This window comes from Oryctolagus cuniculus, chromosome 14 (assembly GCF_051225735.1).
Source record: "Oryctolagus cuniculus isolate XC-2025 breed Fujian yellow rabbit chromosome 14, ASM5122573v1, whole genome shotgun sequence".
Classification (NCBI taxonomy): domain Eukaryota; kingdom Metazoa; phylum Chordata; class Mammalia; order Lagomorpha; family Leporidae; genus Oryctolagus; species Oryctolagus cuniculus.
In genome coordinates, this window is record NC_142880.1 from 90,245,835 (window position 1) to 90,272,864 (window position 27,030).

Genomic DNA, 27,030 nt, shown 5'->3' on the forward strand with positions numbered 1-27,030 from the left:
AGAACGGGGCTGCCCCTGAGCGGAGAGCAGGACAGAAGGCCAAACACGGGGCCACCCAGCACCTGAGGTCTGCTTTGTGCAGTGGGGGTGGTCCCCTGATGGAAATGGAAATGAGGTGGACTCTGGGGGGGTTCAGGGTGCCTGAGGTCTAAGCACGCATGCTCACCACAGCGTCCCCACCTCCCACCCGTAGGAGACTCGGATGGATGTGCTGGGTTGACAAGGAAGGGGCGGAGTTAAGGTTCAGGGCTGGAGACAGAAATTGTGGAAAATTTTGCAACTCATGTATTGCTATTTAATTCTCTGCCTCTCCTGGGCCTCATATCAATTAGATCAAGTCTCCACCCTAACGGATCAACCATTAACATGAAGACATCAGAGTTTAAACACCCAATGAGTTTCGGGGAGACAAGTCCTGCTGTGCCCAAAACAAACACTAGAGACTTTCAGGGGCCAACGAGGTGGCATGGTGGGTAAAGCTGCTGCCTGCAGTGCCGGCATCCCATATGGGCGCCAGTTCAAGTCCCGGCTGCTCCACTTTGATTCAGCTCTCTGCTATGGCCTGGGAAAGCAGTAGAAGGCGGCCCAAGTCCTTGGGCCCCTGCACCCACGTGGGAGACCCAGAAAAAGCTCCTGGCTCCCGGCATTGGATCGGCGCAGCTCTGGCCATTGCGGCCAATTGGGGGTGAATCATTGGATGGAAGACCTCTCTCTCTGCCTCTCCTCTCTCTAACTCTGACTTTCAAATAAATAAGATAAATCTTTTTAAAAAAATCAGCAGACGGAACGTTGCTGGGGAATAAGGTGGTTACACTGAATCAAAGTGTCCATTACTGCCAGGAATATCTATTAATTACAAAGAGAAAAGAGAGGGGCGGGCGCCATGGCTCACTTGGTTAATCCTCTGCCTGCCGTGCAGGTATACCAAATAGGGGCTGGGTTCTAGTCTCGGTTGCTCCTCTCCCAGTCCAGCTCTCTGCTGTGGTCCGGGAGGGCAGTGGAGGATGGCCCGAGTGCTTGGGGCCCTGCACCTGCATGGGAGACCAGGAGGAAGCACCTGGCTCCTGCCTTGGGATCTACGTAGCTCCAGCTGTAGCAGCCATTTGGGGGTGAACCAACGGATAAAAAATAAAATAAAAGAGAAAAGAGAGATGAAGGGGCCACTTTAACGAAGCAAGGGACTTAGACACCTTGGTCATCTTCCGCTATTTTTCTCAGGCCATTAGCAAGGAGCTAGGTCAGAAATGGAGCAGCTGGGACTGGGATGCTAATGTTGTAGGCAGTGGCTTTACCTGCTATGCCACAATGCCGGCCCCAACCCCGATTCCTTGTTTCTCTTCAGAGGCATAGTTACAGACAGACAGAGGGAGAGACAGAGAAAAGGAGAGCTCTTCCACCCGCTGGTTCACTCCCCAAATGGCTGCAATGGCTGGAGCTCCGCTGACCCGAAGCCAGGAGCCAGGAGCTTTTTCTGGGTCTCCCATGTGGGTGTAGGGACCCAAGCACTTAGGCCATCTTCTACTGCTTTCCCAGGCCATTATCAGGGAGTGGATTAGAAATGGAGCAGCCAGAACTTGAACCTGCGCCCATACAGGGTGCTAGCATAGCAGGCAGATGCTTAACCTACTACAGCAGAGCGCGGGCCACCAACTCCTTGCTTACTACTGCTGAAATGTTTAAGGCAAAGTGACTTCATATCTAACATTTTTTTTTTTTTTGAAAGGCAGAGTGGACAGTGAGAGAGTGACAGAGAGAGAGACAGAGAGAGACAGAGAGAGAGGTATTCCTTTTGCCGTTGGTTCACCCACCAATGGCCGCCACGCAGAGCTGGTGCGCTGCAGCCAGCTCGCTGGTCCACAGCCAGGAGCCAGGTGCTTCTCCTGGTCTCTCATGGGGTGCAGGGCCCAAGCACTTGGGCCATCCTCCACTGCACTCCTTGGCCACAGCAGAGAGCTGGCCTGGAAGAGGGGCAACCGGGACAGAATCTGGCGCCATGACCGGGACTAGAACTTTGTGTGCCGGCGCCGCTAGGCAGAGGATTAGCCTATTGAGCTGCGGCGCCGGCCAACAATTATTTTTTTAAAAGTAACAAAAAAGTATAAATGTTAGAATATAAATGGTGGAGCAAATAAATACTATGTGTACATTTCTTACATGTCCCTGTGTATGTGTGTACATGTGAGAATGTGGACATTGTCAACAATTAATTAATCTGGGTGAAGGATATAGTCACTGCTTTATTTTCTCAACTTTTCTAGAGGTTTGAATTTTCACATAAAAAGAAAAACAATTAAAAGTTTTTCCTGTCAGGAATAAGACACACTTGTTTACTGAGACCTTTTAGAAAATATAGGAAAAGTAAATACACGTGATTATGGTAGAGCCTCTCCCGTGCCCTCCCTCTCTGGCCCTGCCTGTGTCTGCCGCTGCAGGCACAAAGGCCCACCTGTCTCATTAAGATTCACGTAGGAGGATGAACGCGAGTCTCTGGATCCTATCAGCTGGTTTCAGATCGCGCTGGCTCTCTTTCTCAAGTTTAATTCTTTCTGTTCGATAGCTACATATTTCAAAGATCAAATGTCCATGCATTACCAAATAATTACTTAAAATAGAGAACAATACTTAGGTTGCCACTCAAAATTCCACATAATTCACAATGAAAACCACCAATCTGACTTGCTTACACCCCTTCAAAGCCATCCTGCGGCAGTTAGAAGAAAACACCCATATGTGTGCACAACATGCAAAGATCTTACCTCTGCCTTCGTCAGGCCTCATCTCTCACTCTCTCCTGTCTTCTGGCTTCCTCCGCCTTGACTCTCCAAAATGGTGCTGGACCTGGCCTTCCCGTGCTCAGAGCTCCCTGTGGCTGGCTCATCTCATCACTAAGGCCTCAGCTCAGATGTCGCCTCGTCCCGGCAGCCAACTGCTGCTCCTCCACCTGCCTCTCCTGGCCGGCTCTATCCTTTTTTTTTTTTTTTTTTTTTTTTTTTTTTGACAGAGTGGACAGTGAGAGAGACAGAGAGAAAGGTCTTCCTTTGCCATTGGTTCACCCTCCAATGGCTGCCGTGGCCAGCGCACCGCACTGATCCAAAGCCAGGAGCCAGGTGCTTCTCCTGGTCTCCCATGGGGTGCAGGGCCCAAGCACTTGGGCCATCCTCCACCGCACTCCCTGGCCACAGCAGAGAGCTGGCCTGGAAGAGGGGCAACCGGGACAGAATCCGGCGCCCCAACCGGGACTAGAATCTGGTGTGCCGGCACCGCAGGCGGAGGATCAGCCTATTGCGCTGCGGCGCCGGCTGTTTTTGTTCTTGAAACTCACTCACCACCATCTGAAAGTCTCTTGCTCATCTGCAGGTTAGTCATCCTTGCATTTCTTCTGCCAACTAGAGCACAGCCTGCCACAGGGACCCTGTCTGTCTTAAGTCCACTGAAATCCGGGGGCTCAGAACAAGGTTGGTATACCTTGGTACTAAGTCCATATTTTTTTGACTGAACAAATATTCCTTTGCATGTACGGTTCCCATACCTGGCACTCAGACCACACCCTGTGTCAATACGCATCCACATAATAGAAGCCCTAGACAGTCACCCTTTGTAGATACCTCCGGATGCCACCAAGGAACTCCAAACAAAATCAGAAAAGCCTCCACATCGAAGCCCTCGGCATGAGTAAAAGAAGGCTGTCCCTAGAACCAACAGAATGATGAGAAATGTGTGATCTGCTCGAGGTGGATCAGTTTTACATCCGATCAGTTCAAATGACTTTCCTAGAGTTCAGATCAAGGTTAGGATGATCACTTTGTAAAGTCTGGGGACCCAGGAGGTTAAAGAGCCCCAGGAAGTTAAAATTAGACATGGGAACACAGTATTTGGTCAATGTTTACTTTTTTTCTCTTTCCTCTCTGGAATTTACAAGATTCAAGAAGACCAGTTCTTGAGAATGGCCGCAAGACCCATTTTCCACTGCAAATGGATGACTGATAAGTTTTTTAAAAAAATTTAAGGGGCCAGCACTGTGGTGTAGTGGGTTAAGCCTCTGCCTATGGCAGCTCGGGCATTCTATATGGGCGTCAGTTCGTGTTCCAGCTACTCCACTTCCAATCCAGCTTCCTGCTAATGCACTTGGGAAAACAGCAGAAGGTGGCCCAAGTGCTTTGGCCCCTGCACCCACGTGGGAGACCAGCATGAAGCTCCTGGCTCCTTGCTTCAGATCAGCACAGCTCTGGCCGTTATAGCTATTTGGGAACTGAACCAGTGAATGGAAGACTTTGCTCTCTGTCTCTCCCTCTCTGTTTGTAACTCTACCTCTCAAATAAATAAATAAATCTAAAAAAAGATTTATAAAAATTTTAAAATATTTATTTATTCTTAAAGTCTGAGTTACAGAGAGAGGGAAAGGTGGAGAGAGAGAGATCTTCCATCTGCTGGTTCACTCCCCAAGATGGCTGCAACAGCCCTTGCTGGGTCAGGCTGAAGCCAGGAGCCAGAGTCTCCCGTATGGGTGCAGGGGCCCAAGCACTTGGGCCACCTTCTGCTGCTTTCCCAGGCACATTAGCAGGCAGCTGGATAGGAAGTGGAGCAGCTGGGACATGAACTGAAGCCCATAGGGGATGCTGGGGTTGCAGGCTGCGGCTTTACACACTAAGCCACAATAAAGGCCCCGACCAGTGCAGTTTTAAAGATAAAACAGATTTTCTTCCAATCTGCAGGGAAATGTCCTGCCCTGCTGCATATGATTGGTAAACTGAATTTCAGGCCAATTACCTAGAATAAGGCCACAGAAAGGAAAAGAAAAGAAAAACCATCCCCAGATCTCTTTGTATCATCCATTGCGACAATATTCTGGCCCATACCAGATCTCTCTCTCCACGGATGATGGTACCAAACCTACTCTGATCCGATGAAGTTACAGTTACTTTCTGCGGGTATTTGAGGAATGTTATTCACAAACAACACACCTGGGCTGGTGCCACGGCTCACTAGGCTAATCCTCTGCCTTGCGGCGCCGGCACACTGGGTTCTAGTCCCAGTCGGGGTGCCGGATTCTGTCCCGGTTGCCCCTCTTCCAGGCCAGCTCTCTGCTGTGGCCAGGGAGTGCAGTGGAGGATGGCCCAAGTCCTTGGGCCCTGCACCCCATGGGAGACCAGGAGAAGTACCTGGCTCCTGCCATCGGATCAGCACGGTGCGCCAGCCGCAGCAGCCATTGGAGGGTGAACCAACAGCAAAGGAAGACCTTTCTCTCTGTCTCTCTCTCTCACTGTCCACTCTGCCTGTCAAAAAAAAAAAAAAAAAAAAAAAAAAAAAAAAAAAAACCACAAAACAACACACCTGGACTTAGGTCAGTAACCACCTTCCAATCAGGTCTCTAAATTCTATCCTTAAAAATATTTTGTATTATAAAATAAAAAATTCCCACAAAAATTTATGACATATATACACAGTTTAATACAGTATTATAAGGACTGGTACTGCAGTGTAGCGGTAGAGCCACCACCTGTGGGGCAGGCATCCCATATGGGCGCCGGTTTGAGTCCTGGTTGCTCCACTTCTAATCCAGCTCCCTGCTAATGCAGGAGAAGATGGCCTAAATCCTTGGGCCCCTGCACCCGCGTGGAAACCCGGAAGAAACTCCTGTCTCCTGGCTTCGGATCAACCCAGTTCCAGCTGGTGCAGCCATTTGGGGAGTGAACCAGTGGATGGAAGACTTCTCTCTCTCTCTGACTCTGCCTCTCTGTAACTCTGTTTTTCAAATAAATTAATTAATTGTTTTTTAAAAAACCACAGTATTAGCAAGTCACCTGAAGTACAGTGAAGCTGTTGGGAACACGAGTGCAGGAACCACATGACCTGGGTGTGAATCCTGTCTATCACCAAGCAGATAACCTGAGTAAATGATCAACCCTTTCTGAGCTGTAGTTTTCCAATGCATAACATGGAGAAAAGAACAGTACATCATATGGTTTCTGCAAAGGCAAAAATAACAAAAAATCAAAAGCTCATGAAACACACAGCACAGCGCCTGGCACACGCCTTTCTCTGAGTAAGGAAGGTTGTTACTATTAATTATTATTTCAGTTGTTGAAGTTCCTGTTCAGCTGTCGATTCTCTTTGTTCCACCTTGGATTCCTCCTGGAAGGATCTTGCTTCCTGCACAGGAAATGAGGAGACAGAGGTTCACTCCCTCACGTAATCGTCCTCTTAGAAATTGCCTTCCTGCTCACTTCCCCATAGATCCTCCCACTTATCCAAGGAAACCGTGCTCTGTGGAGGAGGGAGCCTCCCTCGTGGTGGGGTGGGGAAACAGGGTGCCCTCAGCAACTCCGAACTGAATTGCTCTTGAACAAATACCAAACATTGGATTCATTCACTAAGCAGGTGCAGCAGAGTGGAAATATTTTAATCTCTCTTCTTTTCTTCTCTAAGCCCTAGTTCTCCAGATGTAAGTCTTGAAATGCTACCAAGGAATGTGTTGGTTTCACAGTGTTGGCTGCCTGAGAGATGGCTAAGACTGCAGACAAGTGGGGTTAGGAGAATCGGGGTTAGATTCACCGACACACTCACTCAAGCAATATTTCTGGAAAACTTGTGTCTCGGGGACTATTCCCGGCCGATGGGACACAGCAATGACTTGCTAAACATTTATTGAGACTTGTTTTATGGCCCAGCGTGCAGTCTGCCTTGGAGAATGTCCCGCGAGCCTACCAACTACCTTGTATGGTACTATTCATTATCATCCTGGATGTGCAGCGGAGAAAAATTAGACTATATAATTTCCAGCTACTAATTGGCAATGCAGACTTGAATGCAGATTTCTGACAGTATAATCTGAGCAGCTAACCTTCTCCTTTACATATAATAAGGAAGAGAAAACCATTTTTAGTTTTATCATCCATTTGACTGCAGGTAAAATCAACAAATTTCTAATCGTAGGTCTTCTGAGAATAATATTTACTTGTTTCTGAGTCATGGGGATGCTAATCAAATAGTAGTCAATAGTGAGTTGCCAAGAAGCAATACTTGGTAAAAATATAGTTAATTTTTGCTACAATTTATGATTATGTGACATGATGAAATTGAGTATAGTCCTTTACCCCCAATAATAAAGTTTGTTTTGCTGTCGAAGATATGTTTAAGTTTTAAGGTTGGATTTTTTTTCTAGATACTTTCAACTACTACCTAATGTGTACAGAATGAGTATTAGGCAATAGGTCAAACCACACTAGTTTTTGGATCTTTCACTGTTGTGAGTATAGTTTGGAAAACTAATCTGAACTAAATATAAATGGTATAAAACATTTCCCAGAAATTTAATTTAGTATTGAGTTAAACCATATGAAGTTGACATTTTTGCAATTAAAAAATGATCAACTATTGCCAGTTTCACGTAGTTCAACTTAACAAATCCTACTATCCCTATGCATGGGCTCAGCAATACCTAGGAAGTCAGTTTCAGGGCAGGTGTTTGGCACAGAGGTGAGGACGGCACCGAAGATGCCTGCGTCCCACGGCCGAGTGCTGGGTTCACCCCCTGGCCCTGGCCCTGCCCCTGAATCCAGCTTCCCGCTAATGCAGACCCTGGGAGGAAGCACACCACCCACATTGAATTCCTGGTTCCTGGCTTCATGGCTGTCCACTGAGGGCATTTGGGGAATGCCAGCAGATGGAAACTCTCTCTCTGCCTCTCAAATAAATATGTAAAAAATAATAAAACCCTACACAAAAGAATTAAAAAGAAATCCACACAAAAACTTACACATGAACGTTTCTAAATCTCTATCAACTGATGAGTGGATTAAATGAAATGTGGAACAGCCATACACAGGAGTGCTACTCAGTCCTAAAAAGGAATGGGGTGTGGGCACCTGCTTCAGCACACATGAATCTTGAAAACAGCATGTGAAATAAAAGAAGCCAGCCACAAAGGCTACACCCACTGACCCTCTGGATCCATGCATTCAACCAACTCTGGATGCAAACCATTTGGGAAAAATAGTTCAGTCTATACTGAACAGGTACAGACATTTTTCCTCATCATTAGACCCTAAATATAGTACAACCACTGTTTACACAACACTTATATTGATGACACAGTGTAAGGGAGATACACACAGGTTATATGCAAATAATAGGATGTTTTATGTAAGGGACTTGATCCTCTCAGATTTTGGGGTTCTTGGACACCAAGGGATGACTGTCTTCTGTTATCTACTCGTATAAAATGTCCAGCTTGGGCAAATCAATAGAGACAGGAAGACAGAAGCTGGGGAGAGGGAAGTGGAGAGTGCGGCTCCTGGGTCTGGGGTGAGGGAAATGTGAAATCAACCTCGTGAGTGTTTCAAAAATCACTGACTTGAATGCACACTTGGAAAGGATTCATTTGATGTTGTGTGGAATACATTTCTTTTCCAAAAATAGAAAGAAATTCGGAGGATCTCCTCTTTGCTGTACTCTATTGTTAGGGACTGTCAAGATACATTGTAAAGTAAAAGACACGTGTTTACAAACCTCGGGAGCATTAGGAAATGTTCCCTTGTTTAATTATAAACCGACTGGAATGTTCGGAGATTTCAGTAATCTGGCATTGAACATTAAGAGGATTAACTTGACTTCCCCAGTGTTACCAATACTAATTTAAACGGCATCACTCAAAAACTACAAACACCCTGCAAGGATGACTTCCACGAAAAAAAAAAATACCAATTAGATTAATTACCTATTAAGGCTGTCATCATTTAAAACACCTTATGCTATATTTACAAGCTTTTACTTCCTTCAGTATTGAATTGTGCCTTAAGATCTAATATTCGGGAGCGTCACAGCTCTAACCACTTATTAAAGGCTCAGGGGTGGGCGGGATTGGACAGAGACTCATCGGCAAGGCTGGCATCCCAGGAATAGAGTCAGGCTTCAAGAAACCTAAATTCTCGCTTTCAAGGCAGACCCGTGGTAAGAACTAAAACGACCACATCCCAGGGTACAATTTTGCTAAAAAGTCGAAATGCAACACTGTCGCAGACATAGACCGTAGGCGGTCAATCACAGACCAAGAAATAATAGAAATCTATTCTCTTAGTTACCAGACTAAGGTTTTTTTTTGTTTTGTTTTGCTTTTTCTCTTTGTCTTTTAAGCCAAAGAGACTACCGAAAACAGTTGAAAAGCCGCTCAGAGCCGCCTGCCAATCATAGAGTCTCATTCGGGGGTGGAGGTGGGGTTGAGGACCCGGCCCCCGGCCGTTACTCTGAGCGACGGGCTTTTCCCGAAAGTGCTCCTAAACCATCGCGCCTTCCCAAAGTGTCTCCCGGGGTCTGCGGTTGGAGGAACGCCTCCGGGTCGCTTTCTCCCGACCACCGCTCAGAGGGGAGGAAGGCGTGCGAGGACGAGCAGCCCCGCACGCCTCCCTCCGCCTCGCCCCGCCAGCTCCCGCCGTGCGCCAGCCCCGGGGGGCTGCACCGCCTCCCCCGGCCTCCCGGGAGCCCGGGCCGCCGCGGCCGAAACGCGGTGCGGTTCCTTTAACGGAGCGCGCCCGCGGGGTGTGCGGGGCAGGGCTGGGTCCTCCGCCTGCCGCTGCCCGCTCCCCTCCCCCGCCCGGGCGAGTTTCAGGTGAATGGGTCACCGGGGGAGGAGGCCGCCGCACCACACCTCTCGCGAGCGCCCGCCTCCCCTGGCCGCCCGGGTCGCGCGCAGGCAGGCGGCTGGAGTCCGGGCAGCGGCGGCCGGAGCGCGGGGGACGCGGCGGCGGCAGGTGGGACTCGCGAGGGCCTCTCGCGCCCCTGGCCGGGCGCGGGTGCGCATGCCCGGGGCAGGGCGGCCGGGGCCGGGCGGAGGCCGAGGGCTGGGTCCCCAGCGCAGTCCCGGGCTGCCCGCTGGCGGCCCGCGCGGCCTCAGGTGCGCCAGCCAGGTGAGCGCGCTCCTCGGCTCCTGCGGCCCCCGGGTGGGGGGCGGTGAGTGGGTGAGAGTTGGGCGCGGCGCCAGGGCCGCAGGGGGCCCCGAGGGTCCCCGCTGGGCGGCAGAGGCGGCGCCGGGGAGGACGCTCAGCGCTGGTTTCGGTGGCGGTTTCGCCCGGGGGCTGCGGGACCGTGCAGGGAGCAGCGCCTGGCGCTGGGGGAGGCTGCGTGCCCGGGCCGCGGGGGCCCAGCTTTGTTCGACCCAAACGCACAAGTGACCAGGGTCCGGGCGGCGCGGGTAGCTTTTCTGTTTTAGGGGGGCGGGAGGTGTAAGGACTGCGCGCTAGGCTCTACAGGTCTTTTTTTTCTTTTCTTTCTTTCTTTCTTTCTTTCTTTCTTTTTTTTTTTTTTTTTTGAGTGGGGGTGGTCCTAGGCACAGGGGCGCGGCGCCGGCTGCAAGGTCCTAGGCCAGGGGTGGGGGCCAGAGGTCACTGGCCGGCCGGGGCGGCTTTGGCCGCACCCCACCCCCTTGGGCGTCCAGGCGAGGGGTGGCCGGTTTGCTCCGGGTCAGAATTCCTGGAGTCGCGCCGTGAACCACCCTGGCCTTTCGAAGCCACTCCGTGAGAGTTGTTTGAACCCGCGTCGATTTAAGCCAGGGGGCGGAGAGTGAGTTTCGAGTGAGGCTGGACTTCTAGGGAAGCGGCTCACGCCTCGGGTCCTCACCCGTGACCGAAAGGCCACCGCCAGGTGGGCGGACCTGCCTGCGGCCGAGCCTGCTCGAGCGCCGCGGAGCGCGCGGCCGGGGACCCACGGTCGCCGCCCGACCGGCCAGTGTGGGAGCCAAAATGGCCTCTGCGCCCTGGGGCTGGGAGCCCCTCCGAGTCCCTGGCCTCTTTGTGGAGCGCCGGAGCCCGAGGGGGAAGCCCCGGGGCTGGGCGGGCTGCAGGCCGCTTTCCAGGTTCTGCACAACAGGTGCATTATTGGATCCTGGGAAAACAGGAGCTCTTCCCACGAGGGTGATTCGGGTGACGCGCTGAGGTCGAAACCTGGTTCTTTCTAGGTGGAGGTAGGTTTCTCAGACTTCTCGCAGGTGCAGCAGTTGTTATTTTGCAGGGTACCTGTGCTTTGTGCTACTGGTGTTTTTAAAAGATTTTAAATGGTGGAGCCACACCTATAGATATCTCCTTAGGCAAAATAATGCTCAGTTAAAAAAGTTTGCGTTTATTTAGTTGTTAGGTGTTTGTTCCGTGGAGAGGGGGTGTAGTGACATGGGTAACACAGGCTATGCACCTGCCAGCAGGTTCTTTACCTGGCTGTTTAGGGAAGTAATGGGCAGTGCCTCCTCTACCCAAGGCAGGTCCTGTTGGACCTGCATTTTAAGGTGGCTACCGGCTTGCAGGGGAAGGATGGAACATGGGCTGGCTGGAAAGCTTCACCTGACCTGGGAAGGTGTGTCGGATGCCTCAGTGCTTGATAGTCCAGCATCAGAGCAGACCAGGCGAGCTTTCCTGAGGTTCTCTGCTATTGACCAGTCCCTGTGGCCTTGCCCGATGTAAAGGTGGAATTTCTCGTTTTCTCCTGAAGTTAATGTGGGAATTGCTGTTGTCTTTTCAATGAGGCAGTTCTGTGTCACCACGTGAGTAGACTGGTACATCTTTCACCTCTGAGGAGCTTCACAGAAGGAAGTTTTCATTGATTGCATTAAAATAAGAGGTTTTTTTATTTATTTATTTGAAAGGCAGAGTTACAGAGAAAGAGGAAGAGACAGAGAGCGAGCGAGCGATCTTCCATTCGCTGGTTCACTCCTCAGATGACTGCAAAGGCCAGAGCTGGGCCGATAGTAGCCAGGAGCTTCTCCCAGGTCTCCCACGTGGGTGCAGGGGCCCAAGGACTTGGGCCATCTTCCCTTGCTTCCCCAGGTGGATTAGCAGGGAGCTGGATCTGAAATGCAGCAGCGGGGACTCTAACCGGCACTCATATGGGATGCCAGAGTTGCAGGCGGCGGCTTTAGCTGCTATGCCACAGTGCCAGCCCCCCAGTGTCTTCCTCCTACTTATTTGAGAGGCAGAGAGCCCATGCACAAGCGCTCTCATCTGCTGATTCATTCCCAAATGCTCACAGTGGGCAGGGGGCCACAGTCGTAGCCCAGAGCTGGAGTACAACCCCAGGTCTCCCACTGGGATGGCAGGAGCCCAGTCACAGGTGTGTCACAGGTACCTCCCAGGACGCCCACCAGCTGGAAGCTCAAGTTAGGAGTTGGAGTTTAGAATTAAACCCAGGCACTCAGATGCGTGTTGTGGGCATCTTAACTGCTCTAACCTATACTTTTAAAAGGCAAATTGACTCTTGCTGCGTGTGATGTAAAAGGAACAGACTCCCCATAAATACAGTAAGGTTACCTGTTCACTTGTTGACAGTTTTCCTTAAGGAATAATGTGAGAGCAAAGCATTTTCAGACTCTCTCCCAGCTCAGCTTATGTTTCTTTTAAAAAAATTTTTTTTTTATTTGACAGGTAGAGTTATAGACAGTGAGAGAGAGACAGAAAGGTCTTCCTTCTGTTGATTCACTCCACAAATGGCCACTACAGCCGGCGCTGCACCGATCCGAAGCCAGGAACCAGGTGCTTCTTCCTGGTCTCCCATGCGGGTGCAGGGGCCCAAGGCCTTGGGCCATCTTCCACTGCTTTCCCAGGCCACAGCAGAGAGCTGGATAGGAAGTGGAGCAGCTGGGACTTGAACCCGTGTCCATATTAGAATTAAACCCAGGATGCTAGCACTGCAGGTGGTGGCTTTACCCACTATGCCACAGTGCTGGCTCCGAAAATGCACTTTTTAAAAACAGCTCCTGGCTCCTGGCTTCACATCTGCTAAGCTCAGCTCTGGCCGTTGCGACCATCTGGGGAGTGAACCAGCAGATGGAAGAGATCTCTCTCTCTCTCTCTCTCTTTCCCCCTCTCTGCCCCTCTCCATGTAACTGTGACTTTTAAGTAAAATAAATAAATCTTAAAAAAAAAAAGCTAACTCCAATACATTAAAAAAAAAAAAAAAACACAGCTGCCCTGTGGCTGGTGCTGTGTTTAGCTGCCTCCTACTGTGCCGGAATCCCATGAGGATGCTGGTTTGCATCTTAGTTGCTCCACTTCCCATCCAGCTTGCTGCTAATGCACCTGGAGAAGCGCAAGTCCTTGGGCCCCTGAACCATGTGGTGCAGCCATCTGGGGGGTGAACCAGCAGATGGAAGATCAATCTCTCTCTCTCTCTCTCTCTGTCTGTAACTCTACCTTTCAAATAAATAAAATTTTTTTTTAAAATAGAACACCATAAAGCACCTGCACTGAAAACACCAGGTCTCCTTTATTCTGCACTTAAGCTCTTGCTTTTTAAAATTAAGTTTACATTTTAATTTTTTAGAAGATTTTATTTGAAAGGAAGAGAGAGGGAGAGAGAGGGAGAGATCTTCCATCTGCTGCTTCACTTCCTAAATGGCTGCTGTGGTCCAGGCTGAAGCCAGGAACCAAGAACTTCATCCTAGTCTTCCATGTGGGTGACAGGGACCCAGGTACTTGGGCCATCTTTTGCTGCCTTGCGAGGCACATTAGCAGGAAGCCTGATCAGAAGCAGAGCCAGCTGCTCCATACGGGATGCCAGTGTCTCAGGCAGCAGCTTAACCTGCTGAGCCACAGCACCAGCCCCCAAGTTTGCATTTTTGGAATACTTACTTGGCTGATATTCAGCAGGCCAAAGTATGCGGGACAAGCAGGATTGGTTAGCACCAGTTTATTGGAAGGTTGTTTCACTTTGCAGAGGAAGGGCTGCAAGGGGTGTGTCTCAGGGAGCAGCTGAGCAAAGAGGAGCATGTGCTGGAATGTTCTGGGCCTTTGGCTGCCTGAGCTAGAGCTAGGGACGGACGGTGGTGTCTTGCAGGTGTTGTGGTAGTGTGTACTAGCCAGGCAGGCAGCTCGCTGGGTAGGGGTGCGGGCACTTGCTCGGGGAATTCTCCAGAATCACCAGGTGTGAGGACTTTCTTTTTTAAAAGATTTATTTAATTTATTTGAAAGGCGCAGTTATGGAGGTGTGGGGGGAGATACAGAATGATCTTCCACCTGCTGCTTCACTCCCCAAATAGCTGCGCCAGTTAGGGCTGGGCCAGACCGAAATGAGGAACAAGAGCTTCTTCGGGGTCTCCCATGTGGGTGGCACTTGGGCCATCCTCCCCTGCTTTCCCAGGTGCACTAGCAGGGAGCTGGATTGGAAGCAGAGCAGCTGGGACTGGAACTGATGCTCATATGGGAGACCCGCTGTGCCACAGTGCTGGCCTGCAAAGTTTCTGTACAAGGCCTCAGAGAAAAAGAAATGGCTGAGTGTGTGTGTGTGTGTGTGTGTGTGTAGGGAGTCCTTTTCCCTAACATTCCCTCCTCTTGTTATTTGGTGAATATTCTGGTGGATGGGGTGAAGGTCAGTTCCTGCTGAACGGGCTGGCTGCAGGGCTGCCCCTACCAGGAGAAAGGGAAGCTGGGAGCACCTAGTGGTCACGGGTGCCTTGGAGTGACACCTCCCGAGTTTGTTGTCGCCTATGTAAAGCTTCCCTGAGAGCCTGGACCTGCCCTTGGACGAAGAAGGGTAGAATTTAGGAGACAGGGAGGGACCCTGGAGGACTAGAGGAAGGTTGTTGTAGGACCCAGAAAGGGAGCTGGCCAGGAGGACCACCCTCAGCCATTGGTCTTGGAACTCCGTTGGTCAAAACTCCCCTGCCAGCCATGTTTAGAGAAGTTTATGGTGTTTTTGATCATGTTTTTTAGGTCGCTATATACCTTACTGGACTGATGACTGAAACAGTAGCCTTTTTTCCTCTCTGCATGGCCTAAGTTCCCCCTTGATTAGCAGAGGATGTGAAGTGCTTGACTGCTCTATACCATCACGCCAGCCAGGAAGGTGAGCGCTTCCTGCACAGGGTCAGCTTCAGCTCTCAGGGCAGCAGTTTGTTGGCTCAGCTCGCGTGAGACCTGCCTGGCTGCAGATGTGGCCTGGAGGGGTCCGCCCGAATGGATGGCTGTGGCAGCTAGGACAGGTAGGATCGTGGAGTCCGTGAGCGAAGTGGAATGGGATGCTGTCACTGATTAGTGAGAGCTTGGGCATGGGTAAGCAGGCGTGCAGGTCCCAGGCCAGCTGGCCGGCAGGCATAGGTGGGCACTGGTTCCGCAGACAAAGTCCGGGCTGTGGGCGGGCTCTAAATATGGATCAAGACTGAAATAGGCTTAGACAGGAAGGAAGTGGAAGTGTCGGTCCCTTCATTAGGTAGAGGTAAGGGTCGTCCCAGCTAACGGGGTAAGCAGATCGCTGTGTGAGGCAGGCTTGAGGAGCTGTGTGCCCGTGTGAAGGGGAGAATGGTGGGATTTCACCCAGGCCCTCAGAGGAATGTAAACTCTTGTAGTCCTTTTGCTTTGTGAGGCTGGCCAGTGGGGCTGGGGGTCTGTGGGCCCCTTCAGACAGAGGTGGATGTCCTTCACAAGCGGGCTGCCCGCTGTGGCTGGAAAGCCTGTCTCCATACCAACCGGCATCTCCCCGACGCTAGCTTCTTGTGCTGCACATGTGACCTTGCAGCCTTAAGTCACCTTCAGGGTGGGTGCAGTCTTTCACCTGGGGCTAGCAGAGGGAGGGGGGTCTGAGCCCCTAAGGAGACGGGCAGTCTCCAGGAGGCCGGTACTATCTCCGTGAGCCCCAAGCCAATCAGCACATGTAAAACCCCTTGTCCAGGGGCCAGCGCTGTGGCGCAGCGGGTTAATGCCCTGGCCTGAAGCGCCGGCATCCCATATGGGTGCCGGTTCTAGTCCTGGCTGCTCCTCTTCCGATCCAGCTCTCTGCTATGGCCTGGGAAAGCAGTGGAAGATGACCCAAGTCCTTGGGCCCCTGCACCCACATGGGAGACCTGGAAGAAGCTCCTCGCTTCTGGCTTCGGATCAGCTCAGCTCTGACCGTTGCGGCCAATTGGGGAGTGAGCCATCGGATAGAAGACCCCCCATACCCCGGCTCGCCTCTCTCTGTGTAACTCTGACTTTCAAATAAATAAATAAATCTTTAAAAAAAACCTTGTCAGTGGGCACCCCCAATAGGATAACTCAGTATACAGATAGTAATGCTTTAAAAACCCGAGACACTTCCTCAAAGCCAGTGTTCCATTCGGGCACTCCCCTGGTCTCCTCTTGGACCAGGCGCTTTCTCTATTGCTTACCAATCAAATAAAAGTTTGCAAATTTGTCTCCCAGCTTTTTATTTCTATACTAAGCTGAGGAAAAGAACCCAAGAGACTCGCTCCAGCAACCGCCCTCCACTCTGTGACCATTAACACTTTGTGTTGGTTGGAATCAGAAATTGTGGCCCTTGAAGGGCCAGTGGGTGCTGCCTAAATAACTTGTCTGTCTCTAGTTGGTGGTGAGATGGTAGGGCTTTGGGAAGAATATATTATAAAAGAGGGAGGTTGAGTGATAGGTATGTGGGGAGTTGGTTTGGTCATGGGTGATGGACCCACTGTCCACTGGGAGAGGGGGTGAAGGACTGATTGCATGTCTGTAATGTTGGGAGGAGCTCCCACTGGATGTCCTGGTGGGTGTGGGGGGATAGGGGGTAGAAGAGACACAAGGAAGGGCTTGTCTGGAAAGAGACAGGAGAAAGTGGGTCCATGGCGGTTGAACTGTGGCCTGTTTTCCAGATGTTTGAGGAGGATATGGGAGTTGGTGGACTTGACCCTGAGATGGATGGCCCGTCTCAGTCCATTAGAATAGGAAGGGGCAGGCTTGGTTTTGAGCTGACTCCAGTCAGTTGGGGAAGCTTGGATTGTGATCAGTCTGTCCTGGGGGAATTGTAATTCCAAGGCCTATTTTGATTGAGGAGGTTGAAGGTCACCTGGATAGTGGGGAGATAAGGGCGTGGGAGTGGGAAGGTATGGGTTGAGAAGGAGGGAAAAGTTGCCAAGACAGAGAGGCTGAATCCAGCCATGGGGGGGATATAGAGTTGGATGTGCAAAGAGATAAGGACCCATAGCAGCAAAAGAGTTCATAATAGGGGGTGTCGGAGGGCTAATTGAGAGAGAGGAAGAATCAGCCAAAGTGGAGAGAGGCTCGTGAAGTGACCTCGTATTAGGGCCTGGCATTAAGAACAAGATTTCAGATCAAGATGTGACAATTTTGCACATCTTAAGTTTTTTTTTTTTTTTTTTTTTTTTTTTTTTTTTTTAAGATTTATTTATTTGAGAGGAGAGACAGAAAGGTCTTCCATCCTCTAGTTCACTCCCCAGATGGCCGTAATGGCCAGAACTCAACTGATCCAAAGATCCAGGGGCTTCCTCTGGGTCTCTCACGCGGGTGCAGGGGCCCAAGGACTAGCTAGAGTCATCTTCTACTGCTTTCCCAGACTGTAACCGAGAGCTGGATCAGAAGAGAAGCTGCCAGGACATGAACCGGCACCCATATGGGATGCTGGCACTGCAGGTAGAAGCTTAGCCCACTACGCCACAGAGCCAGCCCCCTTGCACTTCCTAAATTCTAAGAAGGACAGGAGGTGGTGTTTGGTGGTAGGCTTAGGAAGAGAAGAAACGAGGTATTTCCGTCCTGTGCTTATTTGCTGCTTTCCTGGAGACAGAATGAACCCAAGTCTGTGACGGGGATTGGTTGGGTTGAGCCTTGGAGGGGGAGACCCAGTTGGGAGGTCTGTGTTCTGGGCTGCACAGGAGGAGGTTGCCAGCATACTGGGGGAGGGTGCTCCTGGGAGGGAAAGAGAGGAAAGGTCTTCAGGTAATGCCTGCCCGCTGTCCCAGAACCCTGGGGAAGGACAGCCCGTGTGAAGTGTGAGCACAGGTGTTGGGGTCTGTCCAAGTAGCAGTGAAGTGGTCTTGAGAGGACTGAAAAGAAATCCCGCTGTGGTCCATGGCGGCACAGTAGGCACAGTATCCGCTATGGGGAGTAGGCACAGCTTTGTTAATGACTTTGTTAATAATCACTTGGATGGAGCAGAAGGAGCCCTGGGGTTTTTGGCTGGGAGGGTGGTGGTGTTGGAGGGGTCATAGTGGTGTGGAATTTGGAGAATATCTCCCGCTAGGATGGGAGTGGGACAGTGGGAAGGAACCAGAAAGGAATGTGCAGAAAAGTGTCTTCCAAGGCAACAAGGGAGAATTGGATTTTTCCCCTGGGAGCTGAGATAAGTCTGTTGACCCCAGCAGTAGAGATGGAAGAATGGGAGTAAGTGGCTCCTGTGTTGATAAGAAATGTTACTGAGAGCCACCCAGGGGTGGTGGAGGTGGAGGCCCGTGTTGGTCTGGGCTGTTTTAGTCCTCTCCAAGAGTCCCAGGAGACCTGGCTCAGGCGCAGTTGGCGCATGGCAGGTGGCCAGGAGGCCGGAGGTTTGGGCTGAGGTCTAGGAAGTGATGCCCAGCCGCCTCGAGGGGCCATGGGGCTGTCAGACTCCCAGTGGCCCTGGAAGGGGCCTTGTCTGGGGGAGGCCATGGCTGTGGGCGGGTGCTGCCCCAGTGTCCAGCTGCCCACACTTGAAGCAGTTGCAGGGACCTGGGGGGCTTATCTCCTTTGATGGGCCTCCTGGGGGAATGTCTCTTGGTTGGGGAAAAAGCCGAAGACACAGCTGAGGCCAACAGTCAGGAAGGCCCGATTTGTATTTTTTCAGAGTATTTTTCTGTCTCTCTCCACCATTAAAGACCTTGAAGGCCGGCTTGAGGAGTTCTTTTTGAGAGGCCTGGGGGTCCGGCCTCAAGCTCCTACAGCTTGCAGTGCATGGAGCTGACTCAGATACAATGCATGTTGATTGTGAGGCCGCCCTCGGGGAGTCGGGGTTTAAGGTGGTGGAGGTGGAGAGAGCGGAGGAGAGGCAGGAGAGGAAGGGGGCGAGTTTGAAGACAGCTGGGACCCGGGGACTCCTGCTGCGTTCTCCCGGTGGCGGCAGAGGCTGTCCGGTGCCTGAAGGGCGATGGGAGTTAGGGTGCCATTGAGGGGCCGGTGTTTATCACTGTGTAAGCTGTGCTGAGGCGGGGCTCTGTTACAGAAAAGCCGGGGGGCAGGTGGTGTGTGCGGAGGGGCCGCAGACTGTGTCCCCCACAGGAGGATGCCTGTGGGGCGAAGGAAGACATGCTGACTGCCAGAGGTTCCGGGGGAGCCACGGGTGCGGGGGCAGCCCCGTTTGTCAGAGGGAGAGTGGGGCCCCGCCTCCACCCAGCTCCCAGGACGGTTTGGGACCAGGTCGGTCTGGGGAACCCCTGAGGCCTAACGCTAGGCGAACCTGTGAGTCTGCCCTTGTCCGGGATAGTTTGGCATCCAGTGATGTCCCATAGGAGAGGGAATTCGAATTCTTTAGCCTGGCGGGTGGAGGAGATCCCTGTAAGGGCCACCAAAATGACCAGTGTGCGACAGGCCCAGGTGCGTGGGACAGCCAAGATGGGCCCGCAGCAGTTGACTGCAGTGTCCCTTACAGAGGAAGGGCTGTAGCCTCCTGAAGAGGAGAAGGCAGGGGAGGGGAGGGGAGGAGAGAGGAGAGGAGAGGAGAGGAGAGGAGAGGGGGGAGGGGAGGGGAGGAGAGGAGGAGGGAAGGGGAGGAGAGGGGGAGGGGAGAGGAGGAAGAGGAGAGGAGAGGACAGGTGCAGGCAGAGCTTTGCTTCACAGAACCAGGACCCTGAAGGAGCAGGGGTTTAAACAGTCTGGGCCTCATACTCTGTCTTTTTTTTTTTTTTTTTTTTTTGACAGGCAGAGTGGGCAGTGAGAGAGAGGAGAGAGAGAGAGAGACAGAGAGAGAGGTCTTCCTTTGCTGTTGGTTCACCCTCCAATGGCCGCCGCGGTGCGCCGCACTGATCCGAAGGCAGGAGCCAGGTGCTTCTCCTGGTCTCCCATGGGGTGCAGGGCCCAAGCATTTGGGCCATCCTCCACTGCCCTTCCTGGCCACAGCAGAGAGCTGGCCTGGAAGAGGGGCAACCAGGACAGAATCCGGCGCCCCGACCGGGACTAGAACCCGGTGTGCCGGCGCCGCAAGGTGGAGAATTAGCCTAGTGAGCCGCGGCGCCGGCCTCATGCTCTGTCTTTGGAGCGAGTGTTTTGGGCCTGTGGCCGCATGAGCTGGAGCTGCCGACGGCGGTGTCTCACAGCAGTGTCTCTGGTTGCGTTGTGCTAGCAGACACGGAAGCCTGCCGGCTGGGGCTGGGCTGCGAGCGCCTGTTCTGAACAATCTCCGAGACCACCGGGCGGGGCGGGAGGAGTTTCTGTAGAGAGGCCTCCAAGGACTAGAAACTTCACAGAGTGTTTTAAATTGGAGGGGAGGGGTCCTATATCTAACAGTATTTGAAAATGGGGACATTACGCCCAAGTGCTAAATGCTTAGTTTCTCATTTTCTAAGTTAAGTGATGCTTTTAATTGCTCGAGTACATACACATGTGTGCCGCCAGGGCGGAGGCTGTGGACGAGCCTATTTCCAGTTGCAGGGGAGGACTCGCGTGGTCGTGCAGTGTCGGCTGCTCGGTGAATGTGGCTCCGTCAGAATCAGGTGGAGCCGGCGCCGCAGCTCACTAGGCTAATCCTCCGCCTAGCGGCGCCGGCACACCGGGTTCTAGTCCCGGTCAGGGCGCCTGATTCTGTCCCGGTTGCTCCTCTTCCAGGCCAGCTCTCTGCTGTGGCCAGGGAGTGCAGTGGAGGATGCCCAAGTGCTTGGGCCCTGCACCCCATGGGAGACCAGGAGAAGCACCTGGCTCCTGCCATCGGATCAGCACAGTGCGCCGGCCGCGGCGGCCATTGGAGGGTGAACCAACGGCAAAGGAAGACCTTTCTCTCTGTCTCTCTCTCTCACTGTCCACTCTGCCTGTCAAAAAAAAAAAAAAAAAAAAAAAAAAAAGAATCAGGTGGAACTTGGCGCGCTTGTCCAGAGAGCGCCTGCCGTCCTGGTTAGATGGTGGAGATCGGCGAGAGCAAGAGCTTTGCACGGCGCTCAGGGTTTTATCGCCCGTCACAAAACACGCTTGTGCAAGGTCGCTCTGACCCGCGATCAGAGCAGGCCAGCTTGTAAATCTGCTCCTCCAGGGCGGCAGGCGGCAGCGTCCGCCGGGGTGGGGATGCCGCAGCGGGAGTGCAGAGCCGCTGGGAACAGGCCTTTCCCGGGGCGTGAGCGTGGCAGATGGAGCTGTGCACGAAATGTCTCACTTTGAAGATAGCTGGCTTGCTGTGAGTGCACGTGCTCATTTCCACTAATACAGATTCCCTTGGCATGCTGGCAGTTGGTTCCAGGCTGCCTCACAAATATCAAAATCCAGAGGCCAGTGCTGTGGCATAGCAGGTTAAAGCCCCAGTCTAAAGTGTTGGATTCCACATGGGCGCTGGTTTAAGTCCTGGCTGCTCCACTTCTGACCCAGCTCTCTGCTGTGGCCTGGGAAAGCAGCAGAAGATGTCCGAGTCCTTGGGCCCCTGCACCCATGTGGGAGACCTCGAGGGGGCTCCTGGCTTCAGATCGGCGCAGTTCTGCCTATTGTGGCCATTTCGGGAGTGAACCAGCGAATGGAAGATCTCTCTCTCTCTCTCTCTCCGCCTCTCTGTAACTCTGCCTTTCAAATAAATAAATCTTTAAGAAAAAAAAAAGTCTAAGGAAGCTCCAGTTCCTTTAGACAGTGGTGCAGTGTTTGCATATACCGTAGGCACGTCTGTCCGTACACTTTATATCATCTGCAGATCACTTATGATACCTAACACAGTGTGAGTGTGGTGTCAGTGTTTGTTGTGCTGTATTTTTTTTTGGGGAAATAAGAAAAAAATGTATACACTCAGTACAGATGCAGTTTTTATCCCCAAAATGTTTTTTTTTTTAAAGATTTATTTATTTGAAAGAGCTACACAGAGAAGGAGAGGCAGAGAGAGAGTGTGAGAGAGAGAGTCTTCCATCTGCTGGTTCACTCCCCAATTGGCTGCAAAGGCCGGAGCTGTGCTGACCCGAAGCCAGGAGCCAGGAGCTTCTTCCAGGTCTCCCACGCGGTGCAGGAGCCCAGGCACACTTGGGCCATCCTCCACTGCCTTCCCAGGCCGCAGCAGAGCTGGATCCTAAGTGGAGCAGCTGGGACGCAGATGCCAGCACTGCAGGCAGCGGGCGGCCTTACTCGCCACCCCACAGCGCCACCCCCACCCCAGTGTTTTTAGTTTGAAATTGGTTGAACCTGAAGATAGGAATACTGTGATTCAGAAGGCTACTGTCCGTTGTCTTTTATTCCATCCCAGAGGTGAGGCTTGGACGGGATGAGGAGCTTACTGGGTTGTGAGCTGACGGACGACGCTGTGGACACCGTTAGTTGGTTTGGGTTTATCATTCTGACCTTCCTGGCACCTGTACCAATGTTGGTGGACCTGCTACCCAGTGGTTCAGTTACCCTCTCCAGGGTTCGACCAGCTGCAAACCCGATTAGCTTGTCTCAGGCTGCTTGTCTGCTGTCAGCACTGTAGACCCCCGCAGGTGGACAGACGGCCCATTCTTTTCTTCTGGTTGGGTGCCATTGCTCAGCTCTTGTGACTCTGCCCAGCTGCACTCAAGAGTCCTCCTCTCTGCGTGCCCTTTGTCTACTAATTCGGTAACCTCCTCCTAAAGGAAATGAAGGTGTTCTTAATGAACTTTCTGAAATTGTTTGCTTCACAGTTTAAAATCTCTTCTCCTAGGGGAAACATGACCACTAAACTGTGAATCCAGGAAACAGCAGGTTTTTTTTAAAGATATATTTATTTGTTTGAAAGGCAGAGTTAGTGAAGGAGAGACAGAGCGAGAGTGAGAGCCCTTCCATCCACTGGTTCACTCCCCGAATGGCCACAACAGCCAGGGCTGGGACAGGTCAAAGCCAGGAGACTCTTCCGGGTCTCCCATGCGGGTGCAGGTGCCTAAGGACTTGGGCCATCCTCCACTGCTTTCCCAGGCACATTAGCAGGGAGCTGGATTGGAAGTGGAGCAGCTGAGACCCAAATCAGCACCCATATAGGAAGCTGGAACTACAAGCTGCAGCTTTAACCTGCTGAGCCACAGCGCTGCCCCTAGAAACAGCAAGTTGAGAGGGGCTTTTTCTGGGTTTCCCTACAAGTTAGTGTGTTCTACTTAGTTTTCAGAAACTACCCGGATAGTCTCAATGAGTTTGTCATAGGTGTGTAAGGTTCTTCTGAGGTCATTAATTACCACTTATAATGTGCTGTACATTAAAATTTTAAAAATGTTTATTTGAAAGGCAGTTACGTATATTTATTTTTTAAGATTTTATTTATTTATTTGACAGGTAGAATTACAGACAGTGAAAGAGAGTAGAGAGAAATGTCTTCCTTCCGTTGGTTCACTCCCCAAATGGCCACAATGACTGGAGCTACACCGATCTGAAGCCAGGAGCTTCTTCCAGGTCTCCCATGTGGGTACAGGGGCCCAAGCAGTTGGGCCGTCTTCTGCTGCACTCCCAGGCCACAGCAGAGAGCTGGACTGGAAGAGGAGCAACCAGGACTAGAACCGGTGCCCATATGGGATGCTGGCGCCACAGGCAGAGGATTAACCTAGTGCGCCACAGTGCCAGTCCCGAGTTATGTATATTTAGAGATCTTTATGCTGGTTCACTCCTCAAATGGCTACAAAAGCTGGGGCTGGGCCAGGCCAAAGCCAGGAACTAGGTTCTTCTTCGGATCTCTCATGTGGGTGGCAGGGGCCCCAGGACTTGGACCATTTTCTGCTGTTTTCCCATTAGCAGTAAATTTTGAAAACCGAATGTAGGAGCTGGCACTGTGGCATAGTGGCTTAAGCTGCTGTCTGCAGTGCTGGCATCCCATATGGGTGCTGGTTCAAGTCCCAGCTGCTCCTCTTCTGATCCAGCTCGTGCTAATGTGCCTGGGAAAGCAGCAGAGGATGGCCAAAGTATCTGGGCCCCTGCACCCTCTTGGGAGACCCAGAAGAGGCTCCTGGCTCCTGGCTTTGGCCTGGCCTAGCCCTGACTGTTACATCCATTGGTTGGGGGGCGGGGGGGTGGTGTTGAACCAGCAGATGGAAGATCTCTGTGTGTCTCCTTCTCTCTGTAACTCTGACTTTCAAATAAATAAATACATCTTTAAAAACAGCAATTCAGAATTATCTTTCCTCCTGTGTTTGGCAAACTATGCTAATTGTATTGATGTTAATAACATTGAATATATTTCCATGTTTGAGGTTATGTCTAATATATGGTTGAGCAGGGTTTTTTTGAGAATTGGAATTGGCAGTACTTATGAATGTAGAAGAAAGTTGCTGTTAATTTAAAACTGTTTATTTGAGAGACAAAGACAGAGAAGTTCCCTCCACTGGTTCACTTTCCAAATGCCTGCAATGGCATGGACTGGGCTGGGCCAAGCTGAACCCAATCCAGGTTTCTCATGTGGTTTGCAGGGACTCCACTGCCTGAGACATTACCTGCTGCCCCCCAGGGTATGCATTAGCAGGAAGCTGAAATAGGGAGCCAGAGTTGAACTTGAACCCATGCAGTCTGATAGGGGATGTGGACATCTTAACTGTTAGGCTAAATTTCTACCCTATGCTACTTATTTTATTTTTAAAGATTTACTTATTTATTTGAAAGAGTTAGAGAGTAAGAGAGACAGAGAGAGATTCCATCTGTTGGTTTACCCCTCAGATGGCAGCAGCAGCCAGGACTGAGCCAGGTTGAAACCAGGAACCAGGAGCTCCGACCAGGACCCAAACACGTGGGCCGCCTTCCGCTGCTTTCCCCAGGCCATTAGCAGGGAGCTGGGTCAGGGAGCAGCTGGTGTGCATAGGGGGTGCCAGCATCACAGGCGGCGGCTGTACTGCTGTTGCACACTGCTGGCCCTGTGCCATTAACTTTAAAGACCTAAATTGAAAGTTTGAATTGATATACTGTCCCTAATATAGGAATTTACAATTGCACAGATCTTATTTGAAAAGGGGAGAAAACGTCAGATGGCGACACCTTGCTGAGTTACCCCTCAGAGTGCTGCCTTGTAAGCTGGTGCTTTCCCATTACCTTCAACCTGAAGGTACAGGAGCGTTTGCAGGCAAGCATGGTCCAGTCTGATTCATGTAAACCTTCAACAGATGTCTGTTTTAATTAGTGTTTGTTTTAATTAGTGAACAAGAGGCCGGTGCTGTGACACAGTAGGCTAACCCTCTGCCTGTGGCGCCAGCATCCCATATGGGCGCCAGTTCGTGTCCCTGCTGCTCTTCCCATCCAGCCGTCTGCTATGGCCAGGAAGGCAGTAGAAGATGGCCCAGCACATGGCCGTTGGGCCGCCCACTCCCCGCCTTCCTGCCTGCATGCTTGGTGCATGTGGTTTGCCCCTGGCCTGCTCCCTGCTTGGTACGGACCCAACTTAGATTCTAGACTTCTCTTTCTCCCCTAAATAAAGCCCTCACTCTCCTGCACATTTCTCTCACTGAATAAGCTTAAAAAAAAAAAAAAATGGCCCCAATGCTTGGGCCCCTGCACCTACGTGGGAGACCCAGAAGCAGCTCCTGGCTTCAGATGGGCACAGCTCCGGCTTTTGCTTGGGACATCTGCTGCTGCTATTCCCCGGCCATCAGCAGGGAGCTGGATCGGAAGTGGAGCAGGCAGGGCATGACCTGGAGCCAATATGGGACGCCAGCATCGCAGGCTGCAGCTTTGCCTGCTGTGTCACATATGTCACATCCATGTGCTGTGTCCATGTGCTGGTCCTAGAACTCGCTTTTGAAAGCTGTGGTGGTAGAAAGCACGCGGGATCCGTGCCTGTGAACAGACCGCTTCACCTCTCTCTCCCACCCTTCCTGTGTTTGCAAAGTGGCTGAGCAGCCCGGAGGGTTGATCCGAGGCAGCAGGGAGGATTTTGTGTGAGGCGTTGGGTGCACGGGAGCCGTCTGAGGAGTGTTGGCTTGCTCCCCCGTGTTCCGCCTGTCCCCTCCAGTGTGTCCCCACCTGGCCTCCCCACCGTCCTGTGAAGCGGCCACAAGCACCTGAGCACCCAGGGAGCACGGTGCCTTTCCTTCCTCCCTTCCTTCCTCCCTTCCTCCCTTCCTTCCTCCCTTCCTCCCTTCCTTCCGCACCCCTGCTGCTGGCCTGCCCTCTGATCCCCGTCCTGCTCGCAGCGTGTGGCGCGGCCCTGACTCACGCAGGCAGCACTCGCTGTTTTGTGTGTGACCTCCGGGCCTCCCACGGCTCCCTGGTGTTGTGCAGGCACTTACTTAACCAGTCCTTGTTGACTGGCTGGCACCGCCTCAGATGTCCAGGCCTTTGTGCTCTGAGGAGTTTTGGTTCAAGTCATTTTAGCTTTTCTTTTAGAAAAGGACCTTTTCCTACGACGCATGTTCAAGGGTTGCCCCTCTTGTAAAAGTTGTGCTCAGTTTTGAAGACTTGGGAAAGAAGATGAGGGGAAAATGGCCACTGATGTTTTTTTGTCATAATCTTTAATGATAAAGGCTTCTCTTTAACAAGTTAGGTCGTGCTTTTTAGTTAATGCTGAGAGGCCAGAAATGGCTGTGGAAACACTTTAGTATGCATTCTCATCTTAGAGGGACTTTCAGAAGTAGTATGAGGGGGCGGCACTGTGGCGTAGTGGGTAAAGCCACTGCCTGCAGTGCTGGGATCCCATGTGGGCACCGGTTCAAGTCCCAGCAGCTCCACTTCTGATCTCGCTCTCTGCTAGGGCCGCTCTCTGCAAGTCCCTGGGCCCCTGCATCCATGCGGGAAACCTGGAAGAAGCTCCTGGCTTCTGATAGGTGCAGCTCTAGCCATTGTGGCCATCTGGGGAGTGAACCAGCCAATGCAAAACCTCTTTCTCTGCCTCTTTGTACTCTGCCTTTCAAATAAATAAATAAATCTTAAAAAAAAAAAAAACTAAAGATGGGTTTTGTTATTTAAAAAAAGGTAGTATAAAGGCTGGCGCCGCAGCTCACTAGGCCAATCCTCCGCCTTACGGCGCCGGCACACCGGGTTCTAGTCCCGGTCGGGGCGCCGGATTCTGTCCCGGTTGCCCCTCTTCCAGGCCAGCTCTCTGCTGTGGCCAGGAAGGGCAGTGGAGGATGGCCAAGTGCTTGGGCCCTGCACCCCATGGGAGACCAGGAGAAGCACCTGGTTCCTGCCTTCGGATCAGCACGGTGTGCCGGCCACGGCAGCCATT

At 51.8% G+C, this 27,030-nt stretch overlaps 1 protein-coding gene across 8 annotated transcripts in view; it reads left to right on the forward strand.

Annotated features, from left to right (window-relative positions):
• Positions 1–8,816: 8,816 nt before the first annotated feature.
• Positions 8,817–27,030, forward strand: part of OCLN (occludin) — a 62,622-nt gene continuing 44,408 nt past the window's right edge. For 2 of the 8 annotated variants that reach the window (XM_008262318.5, XM_089313281.1), the window contains exon 1: positions 9,611–9,746. The gene's annotated coding sequence lies outside the window, so the exon portion shown is untranslated. The other 6 variants (XM_089313279.1, XM_070056831.2, XM_089313282.1 and 3 more) reach the window with 6 other exon arrangements.